Genomic DNA, 27,429 nt, shown 5'->3' on the forward strand with positions numbered 1-27,429 from the left:
TCCAGGGTATCTTTCTGACCTAGGGATCAAACTCAGGCCTCCAGTGTTGCAAGCAGAGTCTTTACCATCTGAGCCACCCCTTGAATTGGCAGTATCTTGAGGGTACCCCTTTTTCAGAGACTCCAGGCTGATTTTATGTTTAAAAACTTAGATCCTTTCTTATGCCCATGTCTAATTAAATGGACTTACTTATATAAAAGCAGTTTAGAGTATTAATAACTTTTATGGGGAACTTTCAAAACACCCAAATTTAATTTTCTCAAAATCGAATTGGACTAGAATGTCCGAAAAATTTCCACAATTGAGAGGAATATTTATTTTGATTGGCATTTTGAGGCTTCCCAATATTATTAGGAATCTAAAACTGCTTGTATGCAAAGTAAGTTTTAAGATTACCTAAGGAAGCAAATGATTAAAGAAAGATAAAATGGATCCCAACGCTTCTGGTTCTTATCCCTCGGCTTCTTTGTCCCAGGCTCTGCCTCCAGCTCAACTTGTCTCTTTCCCTCAGCTCCTTCTGACTAGGTTCCACCTCCAGAACCATATTCCTCCTTTCCTTCTACACTGCCTATCCCTCCACTATGCCTTCAAATTGCTCATACTAATTTTCTCACCAAACTTCTACTTTACTCTGAAACCCTCTACTTTCTTTTCCTCTGAACTTGTCAAAACCTGTCCCTTTAAAATTAAACCTTCAGAGGCTCTGGAAGCTAAACCTTTCATTTCTTATACTCCCTGGTCTGAATTCTAGCCATAATCAAAGATTTTCCCAAGGTAACCATAGATTCTAACATATCTCCTGAGAAATTTAATACAGTTATCAACTTTATCAACCTGGTTTCTCTGACTTATATCAGATAGTTCATATGCTTGTTGGCAAATGTCAGGCCCATCATTGGATGAAAACCATTAATTGAGAAAGTCCTGAAAGGACTCTAGAATTACAAGTGGGAGACCAGCCTACTAATTTATATGATCAGGCCCAATCACTCAGTGTTTTCATCAAGCAATTCCTAGGACTTTTCTAAAGACTCTAGAATGGTACAAAATTCAGGTTTGCACACAGAAATATGACAAACCTAGGTATTAATTTTATGATTGACTTCAGATTGTTTTAATTTTTTTTTTACTTTTTGACAATTTCCTTTTAAAAATGCTTTATACAATTTTAAAGGTTACACTCCACTTACAGTTGTTACAAAATATTAGCTATATTTCTTGTGTTGTACCATACAGCCTTGTAGCCTGTCTTACACCTAATAGTTTGTACCTCCCAAATGCTCATCCCTATATTGCCTTATAAAAAGGGAAAAAAGTCAGAGAAAGACAAATACTGTATGATATCACTTATATGTAGAATCTATAAAATACAACTAGTTAATATGACAATAACAACAAAAAGACTCACAGATATAGAGAACAAACTAGTGTTTACCAGTGGGGAGTCTTCAGATTGCTTTTAAAGAAAATTCTGGTCTTCCTTCAGATGCTAATTCTACTTGAGAAGCTTTTAAGTCTATTAATGGATTGAACAGGGAGCTTCCCTGACAGTTCAGTTGGTAAAGAATCCACCTGCAATGTGGGAGACCTGGGTTTGATCTCTGGTTTGGAAGGATCCCTGGAGAAGAGAAAGGCTACCCACTCCAGCATTCTGGCCTAGAGAATTCAATGGAATGTTTAGTCCATGGGGTCACAAATAGTCAGCCAGACACAACTGAGAAATTTTCACTTCACTTTCCTTTCTAATATAAAAAGACCAGTATAGAATGGGAAACTATATCCATTCCAGACTTAGTTAATCTAGCAATCCAGCTCTCTTGTACTCTAGATGAGTCACTTCCAATGAAGGCTGCCAAAATTCTTAATCCTCAACTTAATCTTCAACTTTAGCAAATGAAAACTAAACAAAACTAAAACCTTCCTGTTAATAGTTTCTGCTATTATTGGAAAACTGATTGTCACAAATGCAAGTACTTTGGGTGTCCTCATCACTGCTATGAGCTTTCCAAAGTCCTCCTACTTCTCAATAATGGGTCTCCAAGGAACCTTAGAGGATCATCTCAATTCTTTCTCTTAATCAGTTCAGAAAATAATTCCAGATTGGAGATGAATTTCTTCCAGTCCTAACTGACACTGAACAAAACCCTTGGTGCTCAACCAAACTACCATAAAATAGACACTGCCTCAAAGTACTAAAACAATTCAAACAGTATGGATCGTTAATGAACCTCAAGAGGTTTTGGTCTCTGAACCTATTCCTCTTCTTTCAGACCCTTAGAGACAGAAAAACACTCTTTAAAAAAAAAAAAGATTTATTTATCTATTTTAGTGTTTGGCTGTAGTGAGTTTTGTTGCTGCACATGATCTTTTCCTACTTGTGGAGAGGGGGGCTACTCTCTAGTTGTGGTTCCAAAGATTCTTATTGCAGTGGCTTCTCTTGTTGCAGATTACCGGCTCTGGGGTGCACAGGCTTTAGTAATTGTGGCTACTACAGGCTTCCTAGCATGTAGGATCTTCCTGGACCAGGGATCTAACCTATGTCCCCTGCATTGCAAGGTGGATTCTTAACCACTGGACCAGCAGAGAAGCCTTGTGCTCTTTTTTTTGCCTTAGTTCCTCTGACACTATTCATTTATTAGGCCAAGATATCTCAGAGAAATATTATGCTGGAATTTCTTTTTCCCAAAAAGGTGAAATAATTCTAGTATTTGAAAGTAGCCATCAGAATAATCAAGGAGATATATTAAATGATCCTTTGACACCTTTTATTTGCTCCATCTCTGACAGTCTAGAGCACATTCTGGAAACACAGATAACGTGTCCCTATTAAATTAGCTACCACTTTCCTTAAGGGCAAAGTCTCCTACTGACATTGGCAAAATTCACAGCACACCTCTCATCAATGGAATATTCAGTTCAGTTCAATTCAGTCACTCAGTCATGTCCGACTCTTTGTGACCCCATGAATCGCAGCACGCCAGGCCTCCCTGTCCATCACCATCTCCCGGAGTTCACTCAGACTCACGTCCATTGAGTCTATGATGCCATCCAGCCATCTCAGGAACATATTTAAATTCTGTAAAGCAATAATCTTTCAATTAAAAATTATTTAAAAAAAAAAAAGAGGCCAAAAAAAGGAATGCATTTGAGGTAGATGAACCTAGAGGCTATTATACAGAGTGGAGTCAGTCAGAAAGAGAAAAATATACCTCGTATACTAATGCATATATATGAAACCTAGAAAGATGGAATTGATGAAATCATATGCAAAAAAAAAAAGGCAGCAGTGGAGAAACAGACATAAACAGACTTATGGACATGGGAAGAGGGGAGGAGATAGTGAGATGTGTGTAGAGAGTAACATGGAAAGTTACATTACCATATGTAAAATAGATAGCCAATGGGAATTTCCTATATGTCTCAGGAAACTCAAACAGGGGCTCTATATCAACCTAGAGGGGTGAGATAGGCTGGTAAAAAGGAAGGAGCTTCAAGAAGGAGGGAACATATGTATACATATGGCTGATTCATGTTGAGGTTTGACAGAAAACAACAAAATTCCGTAAAACAATTATCCTTCAATTAAAAATAAATTTAAAAAGAAAAGAAAAAAAAAACGGTTTGAACAGATTGATCACTAGAAGCAAAATAAAATCTATAAATAAAAAATTCCTTACAAACAAAAGTCCAGGACCAGATGACTTCTCTGAGGAATTATACCAAGCATACAATGAAGAACTTATACCTATTTTTCTCAAAGTGAAAGTGAAAGGTTAGTCGCTCAGTCATGTCTGACTCTTTGTGATTCCATGGACTGTAGGCTGCCAGGCTCCTCTGTCCATAGAACTCTCCAAACAAGAATACTGGAGTGGATAGCCATGCCCTTCTCCAGGGAATCTTCCTGATCCAGGGGTTGAACCTGGGTCTCCTTCATTACAGCCAGATTCTTTACCATCTGAGCCACCAGGGAAGTCCTATTCTTCTCAAAGTGTTTGACAATATTGAAGAGGAGAGAACTCTCCTAAAATGATTCTATGAAGCCACCATCATCTTGATAACAAAAGCAGACACTACAAAAAAATAAAGAAAGAAAGAAAGAAAGAAATGAAAATTACAGGACAAAATACAGATGCAAAAATTCTCAACAAAATCCTAACAATACATAAGAAGGTCATATACCATGACCAGGTTGGATTAATTTCAGGGTCATGAGGATCATTCACTATGTGCAAATGAAACAATGTGATATTTTGTGTTAACAAAAAGACAAAAATCACATGACTATCTCAATAGATGCAGAAAAAAACTTTTAATGAAATTCAACATTCATTCATGATAAAAATTCTCACCAACATGAGTATAGAGGAAACATAGCTCAACACAATAAAAGTCATTTAAGATAAGCCAACAGCCAATATCCTACTCACCTGTGAAAAGCTCAAAGTCTTCCTGCTAGATTCTGGAACAAGACAAGAATGTGCATTCACTCTCACCATTTCTTTCAACATAGTATTAGAAGTACTGGCAATATCAATTAGATAAGAAAAATAAAATTATCTAAGTCATAAGGGAAGATGTAAAATAGTCATCATTGTAATACTGTATATAGAAAACCCTAGCAACCCCACACAAAAACTGTTAGAAGTAATAAATGACTTCAGCAAGGCAGTAGGATACAAGATTAATTTACAGAAATCTGTTGCATTCTTTACACTAACAATGAAATATCAGAAAAAGAATAAAAAGCATTCCTATATAATATTATGTCAAAAATAAAATAGCTAGGAAAAATGTATGCCCTGAGAACTACAAAACATTGATAAAGAAATTGGGGATGATTCAAAGAAATGGAAAGATATCCCATATCCCTGGGATGAGAAGAATTAATATTGTTTAAATGGTCATACTACACAAAGAAATTGGCAAATTAAATGCAATCCCTATGACATTTTTCACAGAGTTAGAACAAATTATCCTAAATATTATATGGACTTACAAAAGACCCTGGCTTCTCTGGTGGCTCAAAGGCTTCCCTGGTGGCTCAGATGATGAAGAATCTGACTGCAATTCAGGAAACCCAGGTTCTATCCCTGGGTTAGGAAGATACCCTGGAGAAGGGAATGGCAATCCACTCCTGTATTCTTGCCTGGAGAATTCCATAGACAGAGGAGCCTGGTAGGTTATAGTCATCCATGGGGTCACAAAGAGTCAGAAACAACTGAGTGACTTTCACTACTATTACTATGACTACAAAAGGCCCAGAATTGCCAAAGCCATCTTGAGGACCAAAAAAGAAAGCTAGAGGCACACACCTCCCAGACTTCATAAAATAATGCAGACTTCCCTGAAGCTCAGTTGGTAAAGAATCCACCTGCAATGCAGAAGATCCCAGTTTGATTCCTAGGTCAGGAAGACCTGATGGAGGAGGGATAGGCTACCCACTCCAGTATTCTTGGGTTTCCCAGACTTGATCCTTGGATTGGGAAGATCCCCTGGAGAAGGGAAAGGCTACCCACTTCAGTATTCTAGCCTGGAGAATTCCATGGACTGTATAGTTCATGGGGTCACAAAGAGTCAGACACGACTGAGAAACCTTCACTTTCATTTTCACAGTAATTGAAACAGCATGGTATTGTCTCAAAAACAGACATATAGTTCAATGGAAAAAAAGAAAGAGCTTATAAATCCATCAACCTACAGTCAATTAATCTTAGACAGATGAGGCAAGAATATACAATGGAAAAAATAGTCTCTTCAAGAAGTGCTTTTGGGAAAGCTGGACAGCCATATGTAAATCAATGAAATCAGAATACTCCCTCACACCATATACAAAAAGAAACTCCAAAAGTTTAAAGATCTAAATATTAAACATGACATTATAAAATTCTTAATAAAGAACATAACCAAAACATTACCTTATGTAAATGGTAGCAATATGTTTTTTAGATCAGTCTCCCAAGGCCAAAGAAATAAAAGCAAAAATAAACAGATGGGACCTAATCAAACCTAAAAGCTTTTGCACAGCAAAGGAAGCTATAAACAAAGTATAGAGGCAGCCTATAGATTGGGAGAAAGTGTTGGCAAAAGATCCAAATGACAAGTAATTGAAATATCTAAAATAAACAAATGGTTCATACAACTCAATATAAGATAATAACCCAATAAAAAATGGGCAGAAGACCAAATAAGACATCTTCTTCTTCAAAGAAGACATACAAATGGCCAACAGACACAAGTAAAGATGCTCAACACTGCTGATTATTAGAGAAATAAAAATCAAAACTACAATTAGGTATTACTTCACACCAGTTAGAATGGCTATTGTCAAAAAGTCTACAAATAATAAAGAGACTGGAGAGAGTGTGGAGAAAAGGGAGCTCTTGTACACTGTTGGTGAGAATGTAAATTAGTGCAGAAACTATGGAAAACAGTATTGAGGTTTTAAAAAAGCTAAAAATAAAGCTACCTTATGATTAGTCAATTCTACTTCTGGGCATATATGTAGAAAAGATGAAGCTCTGATTTTAAAAGATACACACACCCCAATGTTCATAGCAACATTATATACAATAACACTGAAATGGAAGCAACTCTCATTTTCATCAAGAGATGAATGGATAAAGGAGATATGGTATACACACACACACACACACACACACACACAATGGAATACTACTCAGCCTTAAACAAGAATGAAATATTGCCATTTGTAGCAACATTGATGGGCCTATAGAATGTCATACTAAGTGAAGTAAGTCAGACAGAGAAAGTCAAATATTATATGCTACCACTTATATCTGAATTTACAAAATATACAAATGAATTTATTTACACATTGTAAACAAACCATCTTAAAGGAAATCAACCTTGAATATTCACTGGAAGGACTGATACTGAAGCTGAAGCTCCAAAACTTTGGCCACTTTGGTGAAGAGTCAACTCACTGAAAAAGACCTTGATGCTAGGAAAGATTGAGAGCAGAAGGAGAAGGGGGCGACAGAGGATGAGACAGTTGGATGGCATCACTGATTCAATGGACATGAGTTTGAGCACACTCTGGGAGAGAGTGAAGGACAGGGAAGCCTGGTGTGCTGCCATTTCTGCGGTCACAGACATTTGGAAATAACTTAGAGACTGAACAATAACAAAAAATAGACAACAAACTTACCTTTACCAAAAGGGAAAATGTGGGGAGGAATAAATTAGGAGTAATCAATAGATACACACTACCATATATAAAATAGAAAAACAATGATTTATTATATGCACAGGGATTTATACTCAATATCTTGTAATAACCTATAATAAAAAGAAGAGAACTGGAGAAGAGAATGGGTTCAACAACATATATTGTTGTTGAAGTGAGTTGCCATCTCCTCCTCCAGGGGCTCTTCCTGACTTGACCCAGGGATCAAACCCACGTCTCTTGCTTGGCAGGAAGATTCTTTCTTTCTTTCTTTCTTTTTTTAATATTTTTAAGTCAAGCATTTATTCTGATAAGCAGTCTCATAGCTGAAAAAGACACACCATTTAACACCCTCATAGTACAATTAATAAATATGGAAATAGCCAAATTATATTTATTCAGTCACCAATCAAGGGACACATACAGTAATTATGTGCATTTCAAAAGCAAGATAATGAACATGAGGTCCAAGTGTCCAGTATCAAAGTGACTGATGTGTAATTGTTTACACACTTTGTTCATACCAAAGGGACTACTATAACATTGTTCCAAATCAACATTCCCAAAGCCTCATTGCATTTTTCCATTAATTTATCTCTTCTGTAAATATTTTATAATTGTTAAGGAAAACCTATTTTTTCTTTTAATTTATTTTTTTTATTGAGGATAAATGCTTTACAGAATGTTGTTGTTTTCTGTCAAACCACAACATGAATCAGCCTTGGGTATACATAATATCCCCTCCCTTTTGAACTCCCTCCCATTTCTCTCTCCATCCCACCCCTCTAGGTTAATACAGAGCCCCTGATTAAGTTTCCTGAGCCATACAGCAAATTCCATTGGCTATCTATTTTACATATGGTAATATGTTTCCATGTTACTTTTTCCATACATCTCACCCTCTCCTCTCCTCTCCCCATGTCCCATAAGTCTATTCTCTATGTCTGTTTCTCCATTGCTGCCCTGTAAATAAATTCTTCAGTAGAATTTTTCTAGATTCCATATATGTGCATTAAAGTACAATATTTATCTTTCTGACTCACTTCACTCTCTGTAATAGGCTCTAGGTTCATCCACTTCATCAGAACTGACTCAAGTGTGTTCCTTTTATGGCTGAGTAACATTCCATTGTGTATATGTACCTCAATTTCTTTATCCATTCATCTGTCAATGGACATCTAGGTCACTTCCATGTTCTAGCTATTGTAAATAGTGCTGCAATGAAAAATGGGATGCGTGTGTCTCTTTCAATTTTGGTTTCCTCAGGTTATATGCCTAGAAGTGAGATAGCTGGGACATATAGAGATTTTATTCCTACATTTTTTAAGGAATCTCCATACTATCTTCCATAGCGGCTGTATCAATTAACATTCTCACCATCAGTGCAAGAGTGTTCCCTTTTCTGCACACCCCCTCCACCATTTATTGTTTGTAGACTTTTTGATGATCACCATTCTGACTGGTTTGAAGTGATAGCTCATTGTGGTCTTGATTTGCATTTCTCTAATAATGAGCAATGTTGAGCATCTTTTCATCTGTTTGTTATCCAACTGTATGTCTTCTTAGGAGAAATATCTTTGATTTTCTTCATTAGTGTCATAATTTTCTCTGTACAGCTCTTTCTTCTCCTTAGGTAAGTTTATTTTTAGATATTTAATTATTTTTGTTGCAATGGTGAATGGGATTGATTCCTTAATTTCTCTTTCTGATTTTTGATTGTTTGTGTATAGAAATGCAAGTGATTTTTGTGAATTGATTTTGTATCCTTCTGCTGCTGCTGCTAAGTCGCTTCAGTCGTGTCTGACACTGTGTGACCCCATAGATGGCAGCCCACTAGGCTCCCCCATCCCTGGGATTCTCCAGGCAAGAACACTGGAGTGGGTTGCCATTTTCTTCTCCAATGCATGAAAGTGAAAAGTGAAAGTGAAGTCACTCAGTCGTGTCCAACTCTTCGCGACCCCATGAACTGGAGCCTACCAACCTCCTCCGTCCATGGGATTTTCCAGGCAAGAGTACTGGAGTGGGGTGCCATCGCCTTCTCCATTGTATCCTGCAATTTTGCTAAATTCACTGGTTAGCTCGAGTAATTTTCTGATACTATCTTTAGGATTTTCTATGTACAGTATCAAGCCACCTGCAAACAATGAGAGGCTTTACTTCTTCTTTTCTGGTCTGGATTCCTTTTATTTCTTTTTCTTCTCTGATTATTATAGCTAGGACTTCCAAAACTATGTTAAATAATAGTGGTGAAAGGGGACATCCTTGTCTTGTTCCTGATCTTAGGGGAAATACTTTCAGTTTTTCACCACTGATAATAATGTTTGCTATAAGCTGATCCTATACGGCCTTTACTATGTTGAGGTAGGTTCCTTCTATGCCCATTTTTTGAAGAGTTTTCATCATAAATGGGTGCTGAATTATATCAAATGCTTTTTCTGCATCTATTGAGATTATCACATGGTTTTTATCTTTAAATTGTTTAATATAGTATCACATTAATTAATTTGCATATATTGAAGAGTCCTTGCATTCCTGGAATAAACCCAACTTGACCATTGCATATAAGCTTTTTGATGTGTTGCTTAACTCTGTTTGCTAAAATTTTGTTGAGGATTATTTCATCTATGTTCATCAGTGATATTGGCCTGTAGTTTTCTTTTGTGTTGTTTGGTTTTGGTAACAAAGTGATGGTGGCCTCGTAGAACGAGTTTGGAAGTGTTCCTTCCTCTGGAATTTTCTGAAAGAGTTTTAGAAGGATAGGCGTTATCTCTTCTCTAAATATTTGATAGAATTCTCCTGTGAAGCCATCTGGTCCTGGGCTTTTGTTTCTTTGGGAGATTTTTTATCACAGCTTCCACTTTAGTGCTTGTAATTGGGTTGTTCATAATTTCTCTTTCTTCCTAGCTCAGTCTTGGGAGACTAAACTTATCTAAGAATCTATCCATTTCTTCCAGGTTATCCATTGTATGGCTATATAGTTGTTCAAAATAGTCTCTTATACTCCTTTGTACTTCTGCATTGTCTGTTGTAACTTCTCCTTTTTCATTTCTAATTTTGTTGATTTGATTATTTCCTCTCTTTTGTTCTTGATGAGTCTGGCTAAAGGTTTGTCAATTTTGTTTATCTTCTCAAAGAACAAGCTTTTAGTTTTATTAAACTTTATTATTGCTAATTTCATTTATTTTTCACTTATTTCTGCTCAGATTTTTATGATTTCTTTCCTTGTACTAATTTTGGGAGTTTTTGTTCTTCTTTTTCCAATTGTTTTAGGTGTAAAGTTAGGTTGTATATTTGATGTTTTTCTTGTTTCTTGAGGTAGGATTGTACTGCTATAATCTTCCCTCAGAATTGCTTTTGCTGAATCCCATAGGTTTTGAGTTGTCATGTTTTCATAGTCATTTGCTTCTAGAAATTTTTTTTTGATTTCCCTTTTGATTTCTTCAGCAACATATTGGTTATTTAGAAACATGCTGTTTAATCTCCATGTGTTTGTGTTTCTTGCAGTTTTTTTTTCCTTGTAATTGATATCTAGTCTCATAACATGGTCAGAGAAGATGCTTGATATGATTTCAGTTTTCTTAAATTTACTTAGGTTTGATTTGTGACCCAAGATGTGGTCTATCCTGGAGTATGTTCCATGTGCACTTGAGAAGAAGGTGTATTCTTCTGCATTTGGATGGAATGTTCTGAAGATATCAATAACATCCATCTCACCTAATGTATCATTTAAAACTTGTATTTCCTTATTAATTTTCTGTTTTGATGATCTGTCCATTGCTGTGAGGGGGTGTTATTAAAATCTCCTGCTATTATTTCATTACTGTCAATTTCTCCTTCTATGTCTGTTAGTGTTTTCTTACATATCGAGATGCTCCTGTGTTGGGTGCATAGATAATTTACAATTATGGCTACCTCTTGGATTGATCCATTTATCATTATACAATACTCTTCTTTATCTCTTGTAATATTCTTTAGGCCTATTTTGTCTAATATGAGGATTGTTACTCTAGCTTTCTTTTGCTTCCCATTTGCATGGAATATATTTTGCATTCTCTCATTTTCAGTCTATATGTGTCTTTAGGTCTGAAGAGGGTTTCTTGTAGACAACATGTATATGGGTCTTGTTTTTGTATCCATTCACACAGTCTACCTTTTGGTTGGAGCATTTAATCCATTTGCATTTAAAGTAATTATTGATATATATGTTTCCATTGCCATTTTCTTAATTGTTTGGGGTTGATTTTGTAGATTTTTTTTTCTTGTCTCTTGTATTTCTTGATTTTATAAGCCCCTTTAACATGTGTTGTAAAGCTGGTTTGGTGGTACTGAATTCTCTCAACTTTTGCTTGTCTGAAAACCTTTTAACTTCTACCTCAGTTTTGAATGAGATTTTTGCAAGGTACAGTAATCTTAGTTGCAGAGTTTTCCCTTTCAGTACTTTGAATATATCCTGCCATTCCCTTCTGGCCTGCAGAGTTTCTGCTGAAAGATCAGCTGGGATTTCTCTTGTATGTTACTGGTTGCTTCTCCCTTGCTGCTTTTAATATTCTTTCTTTCTGTTTAGTCTTTGTTAGTTTGATTGGTATGTGTCTTGGCATGTTTTTCTTAGGGTTTGTCCTGCATGGGACTCTCTGTGCCTCTTGGACTTCATTGACTATTTCTTTTTTCCATGTTGGGGAAATTTTCAACTCTAATCTCTTCAAAAATTTTCTCATACCCTTTCTCTTTCTCTTCTTCTTCTGGGATGCCTATAATTCAAATGTTGGTGCATTTGATATTGTCTCAGATGTCTCTGAGACTATCCTCAGTTATTTTCATCCTTTTAACTTTATTCTGAACTGAACTGAGCTAACTTTATTCTGCTCTTCAGGTTATTTCCACCATTTTATCTTCCAGTTCACTGATTAGTTTTTCTGCTTCAGATATTCTGCTATTGATTCCTTCTAGAGTATTTTTAATCTCAGTAATTGTGTTGTTTGTCTTTGCATGTTTATAATTTAATTCTTCTAGGTCTTTGTTAAGTGATCTTTGCAATTTCTCCATTTTGTTTTCAAGTTTTTTGACCATCTTTACTATCATAATTCTGATTTTTTTTTTCAGGTAGTTTGCCTATTTCCTTTTCATTTATTTGGACTTCTGTGTTTCTAGTTTGTTCCGTCATTTATGTAGTATTTCTCTGCCTTTACATTATAATTTTTTTAACTTATTGTGTTTGAGATCTCCTTTTCCTAGGCTTCAAGGTTGAATTATTTCTTCCCTTTGGTTTCTGCATTCCTAAGGTTGGTCCAGTGGTTTGTGTAAGCTTCCTATAGGATGAGATTTGTGTTGAGCGTTTGTTTGTTTGTTTTTCCTCTGATGGTCAAGGCTGAGTAAGGTGGTAATCCTGTCTGCTGATGATTGGGTTTGTATTTTTGTTTTGATTTTTGTTTAGATGAGGTGTCCTGCACAGAGTGCTACTGGTGGTTGGGTGATGCTGGGTTTTGTATTCAAGTAGTTTTCTTTGTGTGAGTTCTCACTATTTGATACTCCCTAGGGTTAGTTTTGGGCTTCCCTGGTGCTTCAGATGGTAAAGTATCTGCCTGCAATGTGGGAGACCTGGGTTCAATCCCTGGATTGGGAAGATTCCCTGGAGAAGGAAATGGCAATCCACTCCAGTACTCTTGCCTGGAAAATGCCATGGACAGGGGACCCTGGTAGTCTACAGTGCATGGGGTCACAAAGAGTCAGACATGAATTCACTTCACTTCACTTCAAGGTTAGTTCTCTGGTAGTCTAGGGTCTTGGAGTCAGTGCTCCCACTCCATAGGCTCAAGGCTTGATCTCTGGTCAGGAATGAAGATTCCACAAGTGGTTTGTTATGGCATTAAGTGAGACTAAAACAAATATCCAAAAATGATAAACCAAAGATGCCTTCCATTTGCCAAGCAAATGGCAGTTACAAAATCAGGCAAATAATATTTAAAATAATGGAATATACACATACACATCCATGAGCGAAGTCAAAACAGTCCAACAAAAATAAAGTACAGTAGATTGACAAAAAATCTGTATGCAGGCCAGGAAGCAACTGTTAGAACTAGACATGGAACAACAGACTGGTTCCAAATAGGAAAAGGAGTACGTCAAGGCTGTATATTGTCACCCTGCAGAGTACATCTATGCAGAGTACATCATGAGAAATGCTGGACTGGAAGAAACACAAGCTGGAATCAAGATTTCCAGGAGAAATATCAATAACCTCAGCTATGCAGATGACACCACCCTTATGGCAGAAAGTGAAGAGGAACTAAAAAGCCTGTTGATGAAAGTGAAAGAGGAGAGTAACAAAGTTGGCTTAAAGCTCAACATTCAGAAAACGAAGATCATGGCATCTGGTCCCATCACTCCATGGGAAATAGATGGGGAAACAGTGTCAGACTTTATTTTTGGGGGCTCCAAAATCACTGCAGATGGTGATTGCAGCCATGAAATTAAAAGACGCTTACTCCTTGGAAGAAAAGTTATGAGCAGCCCAGATGGCATATTCAAAAGCAGAGACATTACTTTGCCGACTAAGGTCTGTCTAGTCAAGGCTATGGTTTTTCAAGTAGTCATGTATGGATGTGAGAGTTGGACTGTGAAGAAGGCTGAGCACTGAAGAATGGATGCTTTTGAACTGTGGTGTTGGAGAAGACTCTTGAGAATCCCTTGGGCTGCGAGGAGATCCAACCAGTCCATTCTGAAGGAGATCAGCCCTGGGATTTCTTTGGAAGGAATGATGCTAAAGCTGAAATTCCAGTACTTTGGCCAGCTCATGTGAAGAGTTGACTCATTGGAAAAGACTTTGATGCTAGGAGGGATTGGGGGCAGGAGGAGAAGGGGACGACCAAGGATGAGATGGCTGGATGGCATCACTGACTCGATGGACACGACTCTGAGTGAACTCCGGGAGTTGGTGATGGACAGGAAGGCCTGGCGTGCTGCAATTCATTGGGTCACAAAGAGTCAGACATGACTGAGCAACTGAACTGAACTGAACTGAGATTGACCTGGTGAACAAAGGAAATAAAAAATTATATTTACCAGTTAAGAACAAAACTAACTAAAGCACAAAGTAGAAAGTAAAACTAAAGCAAGGTGCCAAGTGAAGAATAAAGCAATGAAAACAAAACTAGCAAGTATGTTTAGAGGAAAGAAAGAAAATAAAGAAAGAAAGAATAGATATGCAAAGTTAAATAGTGGTAGAAGAAGAAGATTCATATACATCCAAGTTTAACTTCAATGGGAAAGAACAGTAGGAAAGGCAAACAAAGGAATACATATAGAAAAATATAATAGGTTTTAAATTTTTAAAATTATAAAAAAGAGAAAAGAAAAAATGGAAAAAAGAAAGAAAAAAGGGGAAAAAATGAAAGCACAGAACTGCAAACGCCCAATGCAGAGGCAGAGGTTTATAACAACAATAAAATGTGTGACTGAATATACACATATACCTATACACACATAATCAGAATCAAAGCAGTACAACAAAAATAAAGTACAATAGATTAACCTGGTGAACAAAGAAAATAAAAAATCATATCTACCAGAACAAAACTAACTAAAGCATAAACTGGAAAACAAAACTAAAGCAAGGTGCCAACTGGAGAACAAAGCAATGAAAATAAAACTGCCAAATATGTTGGGAGGAAAGGAAAGAAAGAAAGAATAGCTATTCAAAGCTAAATAGAAGTAGATAAAGAAGTTTAACATATATACATTAAAGTTTAACTGCAAGGGGAAAAGAACAGTAAGAAAAACAAACAAAGGAATAAGTGTAGAAAAAATAATAGGTTTAAAAAATTAAAATAATAAAAAAAAGGAAAACTCCACAGAACTGCAAAAGCCCAATATAGAGGCAGGGGGTTATAACAACAATAAAAAATTTGACTGAGGAAAAAAAAAAAAAAGAGAAAAAAAAAGGCTCAAAAGCTTAATTAGATTTCTTAGTGCTGATAAAATCAACAACTACAACAGAAGGGGGGTGAAGGGTAAAAGAAAAAATCCTAAAGAATCTACAGAGCAAGTCAAAACGTAAGAATAATAAATGTTTTTCTTGAGTCACTGTTCTCAGAGTCCTTTCCCTCGCTGGGAGTCACAGTCCACCTCACCTCCCTAGGATGCCCTCCAACACTGTGCTGATCTCTGGACCTGTTGTGGGGGCAGCTCAGATTCTAATCTGGCCCTACTTCTCTATGTCCTTGCCTCCAATGTCCACAGCTATCAGAAATGGTGCATTTCCTTTTGTGGCAGCTCTCAATGACCTTTTATATATTCCATAGACACAGAGTCTGCTTAGTTGATCTTATGGATTTGATCTGCAGTTTGTACAGCTGGTCGGAAGGCTTGGGGTCTTCTTCCTTAGTCACACTGCCCCTAGGTGTCAATTGCGGTTTTATTTCCACCTTTGTATGTGGGTCACCCACTGGGGTTTGTTCCTGAGGCTGCCCTGTAGGACTTGGGTTTGCCCCTGTGAGGGCCAGGTGTGGAGGTGGTGCAGCTGCTTGGGTTGCAGGGGTTCTGGCAGCACCAGGTACTCAAGGGGGTTGGAGACTGGGGCAGCAGGAAATATAGTGCTCTAGAAGGGTAGGACAACTAGTATTGGCCAATACGCTCCAGTATTCTTGCCTGGAGAATACCCCCCTCCCTGACAGAGAAGCCTGGCAGGCCACAGTTTACAGGGTCTCAAAGAGTCAGACACTACTGAAGAGACCCTGCATGCACAGATGCAAGATGTTTTCCGCCTGTGGCCGCTCTGCCACAGTGAGAGTTGAGCATGAAGGTGGCATAGCTGCTTGGCTTGAAGGGACCCTGGTCGCATCAAGTGTTCAGGGACACGGACTACTTCCATTGCAGGAGTTATGGGTCCATCAGAATTTTTTTTTCAAGCCTCTTGTAGCTGCTGATCAGAAGACCTCTTTGGCCAGTCTCTCTCCATAGCTCCCTCCGTTCAGGCATTTAGAGGGCTCCCTTGCCTGGGGTCCTTCTCTGTTGTTCAGCACATCAGGGACATAGAGGGGCCCCCCTGGCTGGGACCCTACTCTGTAGATCAGTGCATCAGGCAAGTAAAAGGCACCCTAGGTGGAGTCTTACTCTGTAGTTCACTGTGTCAGGTGTTTGATGGGCCAACCTCTCTATTGTTCAGCTGCCAATACTGGCGTGTGAGGGGAAGAGAGGCTATGGTGATGGCTCCACCCCCTATGCATGACTCAGCAATATTGCCTTGCTTCCATGGCTGCCCTGCTTTCCTCCACAGGCATTTCCCACCACAATCTCCTCCCTTACATCTCCTCGATCTGTCTCTCCACAGTCTACAGCAGTCCTCGCCCTGGGATTGCTCCACAACCCCTAAAGTCCAGCTTCCAGCCATTGCCCCTTCCAGGGGATCTACATCCCTGTCTGAGATACGTATGGCTGTGGGAAAGACTGTTTGATTCTCATTCCATTTAAGCTGCTACAGATAGCTGTTTCACTCGCAGCCTTAAATGTTTCTCCTCTGACTCGGACAGTTGCCCTGATATGGGGATTAGATCTCTGCTTCAGTTCCTCCACCCACCAAGGGCAGGTCCATTCCTACTAACACTCCAGTTTTTCCTCCTAGTTCCTTCATCCTACCAAGTTTTGTGTCTCCTGTCTGCTCTCAGCTGGTGTTCTGCATGCACTTCTGTGTCTGAAGGTGTATTCCTGAGGTACCCATGGAAAGAGATACAATCCATGTCCACCTATTCCTCCGCCATCTTGTTCTCCCCAGGCAGATTCTTTATCACTGAGTCACAGAGAAACCAGGAAATATATATATATATATATATACACACACACACACATACATACACACACACACACACGTGTGTGTGTGTTAGTCAGTCATGTCCAACTCTTTGCGACCCCAACAGCAACAGGAATATATATAACTGAATATCTTTGCTTTCCACCTGAAAGCAACACAATATTTTAAATCAACTCTGTTTCAATAAAAAGAAGTAATACGTGTAATCTCAAATTTATTGAAAAACAATAACCTAAGTATTCAGGAAGCTCTGCAAGCTTCAAATAAGATAAATGCAAGGAAACCCATAAATAAGCACAAAACAGTAAAATGTTGATGAGGTAATCTTGAAAGCAGCAAGAGAAAAATGACGTACCATTTACAAGGGAGACCTAATAAGATTAGAAATGCATCACTCAGCAGAAGCAATGAAGGACAGAAGACAGTGAGATAACATATAAGCCATGCTTAAATAAATAAATTGTCAACCAAAATTTCTATATCTAGCAAAGCTATTTTTCAAAACGTAAGGCAAAATTAAGATTTTGTAAATAAACAAAAATTGAGATAATTTGATACTTGCAGACCTGCTTTACATGAAATACTAAAAAAAGTCCTAAGGCTGAAACAAGTGACGCTGGATGATAATTTGAATCCATATAAATAAAAATATCATAAAAGTAATTATGTAATTATTTTTAAAGCTATGAATAAATATGGTTTTCTCCTTTTTTCTCTTAACTGATTTTAAAGAAACAATTGTGTACAATATGTATAGAATGCATTGGACCTATAACTATAGAAAAACAATGTATGGGTAATGTATTTACAAATAATACACAAAGGAAGTATCAATATATGGAAGAAAAGCTGTAATGGGCTAAAAATGACAACAAATGAAAAAAATAATAATTATAAAAATGTACTGTTTGGTTTGTTTCATTAATGTATGTAATAGTTTTAACAAGAGCACCACAAAAACTGGTTACAAAAAAAAAAGACTAGAGAAATACAGGAATTACATTTCTATATATGTATTGCTAGAATCATATAAGTATAAAGCTGAAGCTGATTCTGATAAGTTAAGATGTATATGATAAACCTCAGGCCAATGACTAAAAATAAATTTTACAATAAAGTGCAAATCATTAATGTAATTAAAATGCTGCTTTAGAAAATATTATTCAAGCAAAACAAAGCAGTAAGGAAGGAATAAAGAAACAAAAAATCATATAGACAACAAAAGTATAATGTCACACATAATTCCAAACATATAAAAAATAAATATATAAATGTATTAATCCAAGCAAAAGACTAAGACTGTCAGACTTAAAAAAATTTCAACTGTGTATTGTACACGGAACACATACTTTAGATTCAAAAATACAAACAAATTGAAATTAAAAGGATAGGAAAAGACAATATGCAAACCAGCAACTATGGGAAAGCTGGAGAGACTATGTTAATGTCAGGTTAAATATAATTTAAAACAAAAAATATAACTACAGATAAATTAAGCTACTTTGTGGTGGCACTAGTGGTAAAGAACCTGCTGGCCAATGCAAGTGGTATAAGAGATGCTGATTCGATCCCTGGGATGGGAAGATCCCCGGAGGCAGGTATGGCAATCCACTCCAGTATTTTTGCCTAGAGAATCCCATGGACAGAGAAACCTGGCAAGCTATTATCCATAGAGTCTCGAAGAGTTGGATGCAACCAACTAAAAGAGTAGTATGCATGCACTCAAGAGTGTCAATCTATCAGGAATATATACTATTATAAACATATGTGGACTGAATAAAAGCACACCAAAATGCATGAAACAATAATTGACAGAAATGAAGAGAGGTATAGACAATCTATCAAAAACAGTTGGAGACTTCAATACTTTCAATAAATTATAAAATAGTAAGACAAAGCCTGGAGAAGGAAATGGCAACCCACTCCAGTATTCTTGCCTGGAGAATCCCAGGGACAGAGGAGCCTGGTGAGCTGCTGTCTATGGGGTCACACAGAGTCGGACACAACTGAAATGACTTAGCAGCAGCAGCAGCAGAAAGACAAACCCAACAAGAAAAAAAAAAATACTTGAACAATACTATAAAGCAGTTAGACCTAACAGGTCTCTAAAATATCCTACCGAGAAACCCAACATCAGCAGAGAATACATTATTCTTAAGTGCACATGGAACATTCTTAGAAATAGGCCATATGTTATTTCTAAGCATATGACCTCAATAAAATTTAAAACATATCATAATAAAAAGTGTCTTTTTTTGATCCAAATGAAAAGAAATTAGAAGTCAATAATTGGGGAAAATTGGGGAAATTCTTAAATTTTGGAAATTAAATAACACACTTATAAGCAATAAATGGGTTAAAGAAGAAATCAAAAGGAAAAATGAGAAAGTGCTTTGAGATGAATGAAAATGAAGGCACTACATACTTAAGGGTTATAGCTAAAGCAGTGCTTAGATGCAAAATTATACATGTAGCTGCCTATATTAAGAAAGAAGTAAGATCCTAAATTAATAACAAACTAAACCTAAAACAAAGGTCAGTCTAGTCAAAGCTATGGTTTTTCCAGTAGTCATGCATGGAAGTGAGAATTGGTCTATAAAAAAGCTGAGCATCAAAGAATTGATACTTTTGAACTATGGTGTTGGAGAAGACTCTTGAGAGTCCCTTGGACGGCAAGGAGATCCAACCAGTCCATCCTAAAGGAGATCAGTTCTGGGTGTTCACTGGAAGGACTGATGCTAAACCTGAAACTCCAATACTTTGGCCACCTCGTGCGAAGAACTGACTCATTGGAAAAGACCCTGATTCTGGGAAAGATTGAAGGCAGGAAGAGAAGGGGATGGCAGAAGATGAGATGGTTGGATGGCACCACCGACTCAATGGACATGAGCTTGAGTAAACTCTGGGAGTTGGCAATGGACAGGTAGGCCTGGCGTGCTGCAGTCCATGATGTCACAAACAGTCAGAAACGACTGAGTGACTGAACTGAACTGAAACTTAAAACAAGCAGAACGAATGGAATAGCATAGGAATTAATAAGATAGAAAATGGAAAAACAATACAAAAAATCAATGAAATCAAAATGTTGTGTTTATATACACTTGCAATAAAACATTAAAAGATAAAGAGAAAAAAAATCATTCACGATGGTGTCAAAAAAATGAAATACTTAAGAATAAATTTAACGAGATAGTTAATTTATACTCTGGAAACCACAAAAAGTTCTTGAAAGAAATTAAACAGTATCTAAATAAATGGGAAAGTGATGTATGTGCATGGATCAGAAGACTTAGCATTGTTAAGAGGGCAATGTTTCCTAAAGCAAAAAGTGAAAGTGAAAGTCTGTCGGTCTTGTCTGACTTTTTGTGACCCCATGGATTATACAGTCCATGGAATTCTCCAGGCCGGAATACTGGTGTGGGTAGCCTTTCCCTTCTCCAGGGGATCTTCCCAACACAGGTATCGAACCCAGGTCTCCCACATTACAGGCAGATTCTTTACCAGCTGAGGCACCAGGGAAACCCAAGAATACTGGAGTCGGTAGCCTATCCCTTCTTCATCGGATCTTCCTGACCCAGGAATCAGACTGGGGTATCCTGCATTGCAGGCGGATTATTTACAGCTGAGCTATCAGGGAAGCTCTAATGTTTCCTAAGCTAATTTACAATTTCAGCATAATATAATCCTTATTAGATTCACAGCTGGAGTTATTTGTAGAATTGACAAGGTGTTTGTAGAATTCATGTGGAATTGCAGGAACTCAAAATGGTCAAGATAGTCTTGAAAAGAAAGAATGAAGCACAAGCAATCACACATCCCTATTTCACAACTTACTACAATGCCGTTGCAATCAAGACAGCGTGGAAGTGACAAACGGTAGATATATTGGTTGATGGAATGAAATAGAGAGCCCAGAAATAAATTGACACTGGTTGACAAAAGGTTGACAAAAAGAGAGTCATTGTAATAAATAATGGTGAGAAAATGGGCAGCCACATGCAAATGGATGACATTAGAACTCAAAATGGATCAAAGACCTAAATGTAAGTTTAAAACCTATAAAATTCTTAGAAGAATAAATGGGAGTAAATCTTCATGACTTTGGGTTTGCCAAAGGGTTTATAAATATGGTACCAAAGCATGATGACACCAAAGCACTAGCTACAAAAGAAAAAAAAAAGAAAAATTGAATTTTTATTGGTGTATTTACAATATTGTGTTAGGTTCAGGTGTACAGCAAAGAGATTCAGTCATACATGTACATATATTCATTCTTTTTCAGATACTTTTCTCGTATAGGTTATCACAGATAGATGAATTTTATTTAAAAAAAATAGTTTTTTAAATTTCAAAACACACCACCAAGAAAATGAAAAGACAACCCAAAGAATGGAAGAAAATATTTTTAAACCATGTATGTGATAAGGGACTTGTATCTAGAATGCGTAAGTATTTTGGGTTGGTTTCAGCCTATGGACAGTGATGCTGAAAGTGAAAGTTGCTCTGTCATGGAACCCCATGGACTAAAGCCCGCCAGTGATGCTATTAGCTAGTAATGCCTGGGAGCACTCACCTGGGCTCATACTAAATATTTGTGAGTGAGCCTCCCACAGACATTTCATATAACAGAATCAGTGTTGTGGCTGAGCCAGCCCTTGTGGTTCTTATGACTGTTAGACACACCTCAGCACCAACCATCAGGAAACTTTGGGGAAAACAAAACAAAACAAGGTTTATTACTCACAGGTTCTGAAAGGCACACAGCACACCTGGGGCCACACAGCATGGTCATGGGTAGAGAAGGAGAGTGAGTGAACCTGGGCGTCTGCCTTTATTAGAATCAAGAGTGGAGTACTTAGGATTTTAAGGGTTCACTCTTTATTGGTGATTTTAAAATATTAAAGTGGGGATTAAAGCATGAAAAGAGAAAAGTAAATAGTCAAATGGTCAGTTGCTTAGGTCAATCAGAGAATTCTGAAATGGGGGGGAATATCATGGGTAGTGTGGCCTGGCTCTTTATCTAGTTATATAGACGATGTATTTATTCAAGATGGATATCTATCAATCAACAGCTTAATATGTGGCACTTACATAAAAAAGCTAATTGTCACCTGTTTACAAATATAATAAGGAATTCTTAAAAATCAATAATAGAAAGATAAACAACCAGATTTAAAAATTGGTGAAAGATGTGAGTATTGTTGCTGTTGTTCAATTACTCAGTTGTGTCCGACTTTTTGCAACCCCATGTACTGCAGCATGCCAGGCTTCCCTGTCCTTCACCATCTTCTGGAGCTTGCTCAAACTCGTGTCCATTGACTTGGTGATGTCATCCAACCATCTCATCCTCTGTTGTCCCCTTCTCTTCCTGCTTTCAATCTTAGCCAGCATCAGGGTCTTTTCCAATGAGTCAGCTCTTCACATCCAGTGAAGAGTGATGTGTATTGTTTTCAAATACACAAAGTATTGGAACTTCAACTTCAGCATCAGTCCTTCCAGTGAATATTAGGGATTGATTTCCTTTAGGATCGACTGGTTTGATCTCCTTGCTGTCCAAGGGACTTTCAAGAGTCTTCTTCAACACCACAGTTCAAAGGCATCAATTCTTTGGTGTTCAGCCTTTTCTATTGTCCAGCTCTCACATGTACACATGACTATTGGAAAAACCATAGCTTTGACTTCATGGATCCTTTAGGCAAATATCTGAGTATACATTTATCCAAAGATACATCAGTGACCAATAAATAAATGAATAGATGCTTAACATCATTAGTCACCTGGTAAATACAAATTAGTAAATACAAATTCCTATGTGGCACTAGTGGTAAAGAAGACACTCAAGAAACACAGTAGACATAATAAGAGAAGTGGGTTCAATCCCTAGTCGGGAAGATCCCCTGGAGGAGGGCATGACAATCCACTCCAGTATGCTTGCCTGGAGAATCCCATGGACAGAGGAACCTGGTGGGCTGTATAGTCCACAGGGGAACAAACAGTCAGATATGACTGAAGTGACTTAGCATGGCCTGGCAAATACAAATTAAACAAGATACAATTTCACACCAATTAGCATGAATAGAGGAGAAGGAAAGGGCAACCCACTCCAGTATTCTTGTCTGGAGAATCCCAAGGACAGAGGAGCCTGGCGAGCTGCTGTCTATGGGATCGCACAGAGTCGGACACGACTAAAGTGACTTAGCAGCAGCAGCAGCAGCAGCATAAATAGAAAAATCAAAAACTCAGAAATAAGAAGTGTTGGCTAGGATGTGGAGCAATTGGAACACTTATACATTGTTGGTGGAAATATAAGCAATGCATCCACTTTGGAAAACAGTCTAGCAGCTCCTCAAATTGTTAAGCATAAAGATACCACATAACTCATTAATTCCACTCCTAGGTCTATAATAAAAAGATATGAAACTATATGCCTAGACATAAACTTTTAATAATCATTTATAATAGATAATGTGCATGCATGCTTATTTGCTCAGTTAGGTGGAAACAATTCAAATGTCCATCAACTAATGAATAAAGAAAATGTGGCATATCTGTACAAAGGAGCATTCAGTTCAGTTCAGTTCAGTCGCTCAATCGTGTCCAACTCTTTGCGACCCCATGAATCACAGCACGCCAGGCCTCCTTGTCCATCACCAACTCCCAGAGTTCACTCAGACTCACGTCTATTGAGTCCATGATGCCAGCCAGCCATCTCATCCTCTGTCGTCCCCTTCTCCCCCTGCCCTCAATCCCTCCCAGCATCAGAGTCTTTTCCAATGAGTCAACTCTCCACATGAGGTGGCCAAAGTACTGGAGTCTCAGCTTTAGTATCATTCCCTCTAAAGAAATCCCAGGGCTGATTTCCTTCAGAATGAACTGGTTGGATCTCCTTGCAGTCCAAGGGACTCTCAAGAGTCTTCTCCAACACCACAGTTCAAAAGCATCAATTCTTCAGCACTCAGCTTTCTTCATAGTCCAACTCTCACATCCATACATGACCACAGGAAAAACCATAGCCTTGACTAGATGGACCTTTGTTGCCAAAGTAATGTCTCTGCTTTTCAATATGCTATCTAGGTGCATTATTCAGCCATAAAAATGAATAAAGCACTAACACGTTATAATATAGATATCTCTTGAAAACATTATGTTGTGAAAGAAATCAGTCACAAAAGATCTCATACTATATAATTTCATTCATATGAAACTCTAAAATAGGGAAATCTATAGAGACAGAAAGTAGATTAGTAGTTGCTTAGGGATGTAAGTTGAGGTGCAGGTGCTAAGTGGGCAATAGTTAAAGGGTATAGGATTTCTCCTCGAGATGATGAAAATGTTCTAAAATTTACTATGGTGATGGTTGTACATATCTGCAAATATGTTTTAAAAGCACTGAATTATATACTTTAGATGAATGAATTATATGGTATGTAAATTATGTTTCTATAAAGATCCTTAAAATAAATAATTAATGAATAATTAAATAGGTTTAGATAATTAGAGATGAATGTAAGTTCAACCCTGTGCCAAATAGCCCAAAATCCAAATTAATACATTATACATGAATGAGGTATTTTACAAAGCTGTGAATCAACAAATGCCAACTAATTTAACATTAATTACCTAAGTGCCTAGAGATAAGAGTCCTAAAAGTGGATCTGCACCTGGTGGAGGGGTTAGGAGACTTAGTTTCAAGAACTGATCATTGTTAAAACAATAAGCCATGGGTAGAAAATGCATTAGAATTGTATGGTTTGTGAGTGATCAAAGGGCCACAGAGTAAATGTGAAGATAATAACAAATGAGGCAAGAAATCAAGATTGAGGAAGTTAAGGCTGTTTACATTAAGCCCACCAGAGAGTTTGTCTAAGTCAGTGGTTCTTTACCCTGGCTGTACATGGGAATCATCAGAGGAGCTTTTAAGTCCGAGTCTCTGGAATGGGGCCTGAGCCTTGGCCTTTTTAAAGTTTCCTGTGTGAGTACTGCCAGAGTGGAAAACTACTGGGTTAGGCCAAGAGAAACTGGATATGACCAAGGGAGAAGGGTTGAATGGAGGAATGCCCACCTGGAGAATTGATCCAGTTAGGTCTTTTTGAGGGTTCTGGAGGTTATAGGGAGTCAAACACCTGGGTGTTGAAAGTAGGGTTACTCTAAAACCTAAGGTGTCAGATATAAAAGGCCTCTTAATGATTCCTAAATCTAACTCCTGTTCCTTCTTCACCACCCAGTATGTATGTGATGCATACATACAGAGAAGGGAAAGACTGATTCCAGGTCTTCTGACTCCAAATTAGTGTCCTTTATCATGCCCCACTGCCTTCCCCCTTTATAGTCTGAAACTAGGTTTAAAAGGCATGCAGTTCTTAAATGGCCTATTAATACATTCAGCCCTTTCCCCAACTCTCTTTGCAAATCTGCCTAAGGGTTTCAAATCTTTATCTTAAATACTGCTCTTACATAATCAGTTCAGCAATAAACCTTTCCAGTTATACGACTTTTAGTCAAAGCAAATCTTTTGGTCTTGTTTTCCTGCCAAGATTCATGACTCCTGCCTGTCTCATCTTATGAGCCTAGTAATAAATATCCTTTGCTGAATGCCAATAGCAAACTGGGCACGCTAAGGCTCTTTGGACTTGGAAGCTGGTGAAGGAATTGTAGCCTGAGTCCAGTACCATCTTTTTTCTTATCCTGACCTTTTGTCCCTCTGAAGACCATGACCACCCTCCACTCACACCTAATCATCTCCAAAAGTTTACTATTGCCATGTTTGATGTATGAAGTTGTTCTGCTTTATCAGTCAGCTGAAATTCTCTCCTTGCTTGCTCAATGTTATTCTTTCCTGTTTCTCCAGTGTGCTACTATGTGTATATGTTGATATTAGTGCCTACTGTGAGTTTCACTTAACTCCTTGGTGAGCTAGCCAAAGTCTTTCTGCTTGAATGACAATTTCCTCATTATCCATGTCTCTGTCACCCTGTTCCCAAACTAGAAAACTGCTTCCTAGTTTACAGTTGCTTCTACCAGCTGAGTTCACATTTTCTTCTTCCAGCCTGAGAGCTAACACTGACATACAAAGAAAGAGTAATATGTCTACTTCTCTTGACCCTATTTATTCACTATTAGAAGCAAAATGCATATTTCATGTCACAGGCAAAGATGGATAACCAGCCCTGGGTTTTCCCATACCCAGAAGTAGTGTTTCAGGGTAGAATGATCAAGAGATAGAAGGAACTACAGACTTTATTCTGCCACAGCCTTAGCTCCAGTGGTTTTATATCCTCCAACATTTTTTCTGACTTTACTCCAATTCCCTTTATCTGGGATTTTGTGTGATTATCAATTGACAAATGAAGTTTCAGAGGAATTGGTTCTAACACTTGAGAATGTCCTGAGCCCATGGTACACAAGTGCTCTCCAGAAATGTCATAACTGATAGACTATCCCAGTGTCTTCCATCCTGAGTATTTAGAAAACAGAGAAGGAGGAAATAGGCACGGTCATCAGATTCCATTTGGAAAGGCAAGAACAGTAGAGATGCTAAAACAGTATGCAAGGGCTTCCCATAACTTTCCTTTTGCTTTGAAAATGTCCCAATTTGTTTGAGGCAGAGCCAAAATGGTACTACCTCTAATTCATTGCTTTTGTATTTCCAATGTCAATTCTGTCATCTGAGTTTCCCATCAGATACACCTGGCCATAAGTAGAAGTAACGTGCATGGGACTTGGCAAATAGACATGTGGGTTTGACTCTTGATTCCAGGTAAGCTTTAGAAATTTATTAAACTTTTATCAGCCACAATTTCTTCATATGAAAAAGGTTATATAATACATAGTTTACAAATATGTCTTGAGAATTCAATGGCATAATTTTGATGTTAGCATAAAATATCTGCCACAGAGTGGGGATAAGAGATAAATAACAGCTATCTCATGCAAAGCCCTAACCTGAAACACTGCCAGGCCCACTCACAGAACAAAGGACTGAGCAGAGCTAGCCAGCTGTGGATCAGCCCATCCCGGGGGGCAATCCCAGCCCCAGAGAGGCACCCTTTACCAAACTGCAAGCAGGCTTCATTGCTAACCAAGACTCCTTGGGATTCTGGATGGTTGACATCCACCATCTAGCCAGAGATCAGCTCCCCAGAAGAGACACACAGCACATCTGAGAAGGCACGCCCATTGTACACCCAGAAAACCAAGTGGATGGGACAGGGGAGGCAATACGTCACAGCTCACCAAGCACCTGGTAACCTGAGCTACTCAGACTGGGGAAGGGCACAAAATGCAGACTCAATCAAGTCTGTGCCTTTGTGGAGTACCCGAGAACCTGAACCTGAGCAGCTTAGACCTGGGAAGTGCACTCACCCCAGGGCCAGCCTCAGACAGTTCCCGGCAGAGCAACCTAGAGCCTGAGCAGTGTAGACTGGGAAAGCACACAAGC

General features: G+C 38.0%; 1 long non-coding RNA gene across 1 annotated transcript in view; it reads right to left on the reverse strand.

The window, feature by feature from the left end:
• LOC120882046 overlaps positions 1-27,429 on the reverse strand; it is a 1,026,567-nt gene that overhangs the window by 543,653 nt on the left and 455,485 nt on the right. Inside the window, exon 2 of the long non-coding RNA XR_005725409.1 lies at positions 24,612-24,619. This is a non-coding gene — a long non-coding RNA (uncharacterized LOC120882046). The remainder of the gene's footprint in view (positions 1-24,611; positions 24,620-27,429) is intronic.

The sequence above is a fragment of the Oryx dammah genome, unplaced genomic scaffold (assembly GCF_014754425.2).
Source record: "Oryx dammah isolate SB20612 unplaced genomic scaffold, SCBI_Odam_1.1 HiC_scaffold_23, whole genome shotgun sequence".
In the NCBI taxonomy this organism is placed as follows: domain Eukaryota; kingdom Metazoa; phylum Chordata; class Mammalia; order Artiodactyla; family Bovidae; genus Oryx; species Oryx dammah.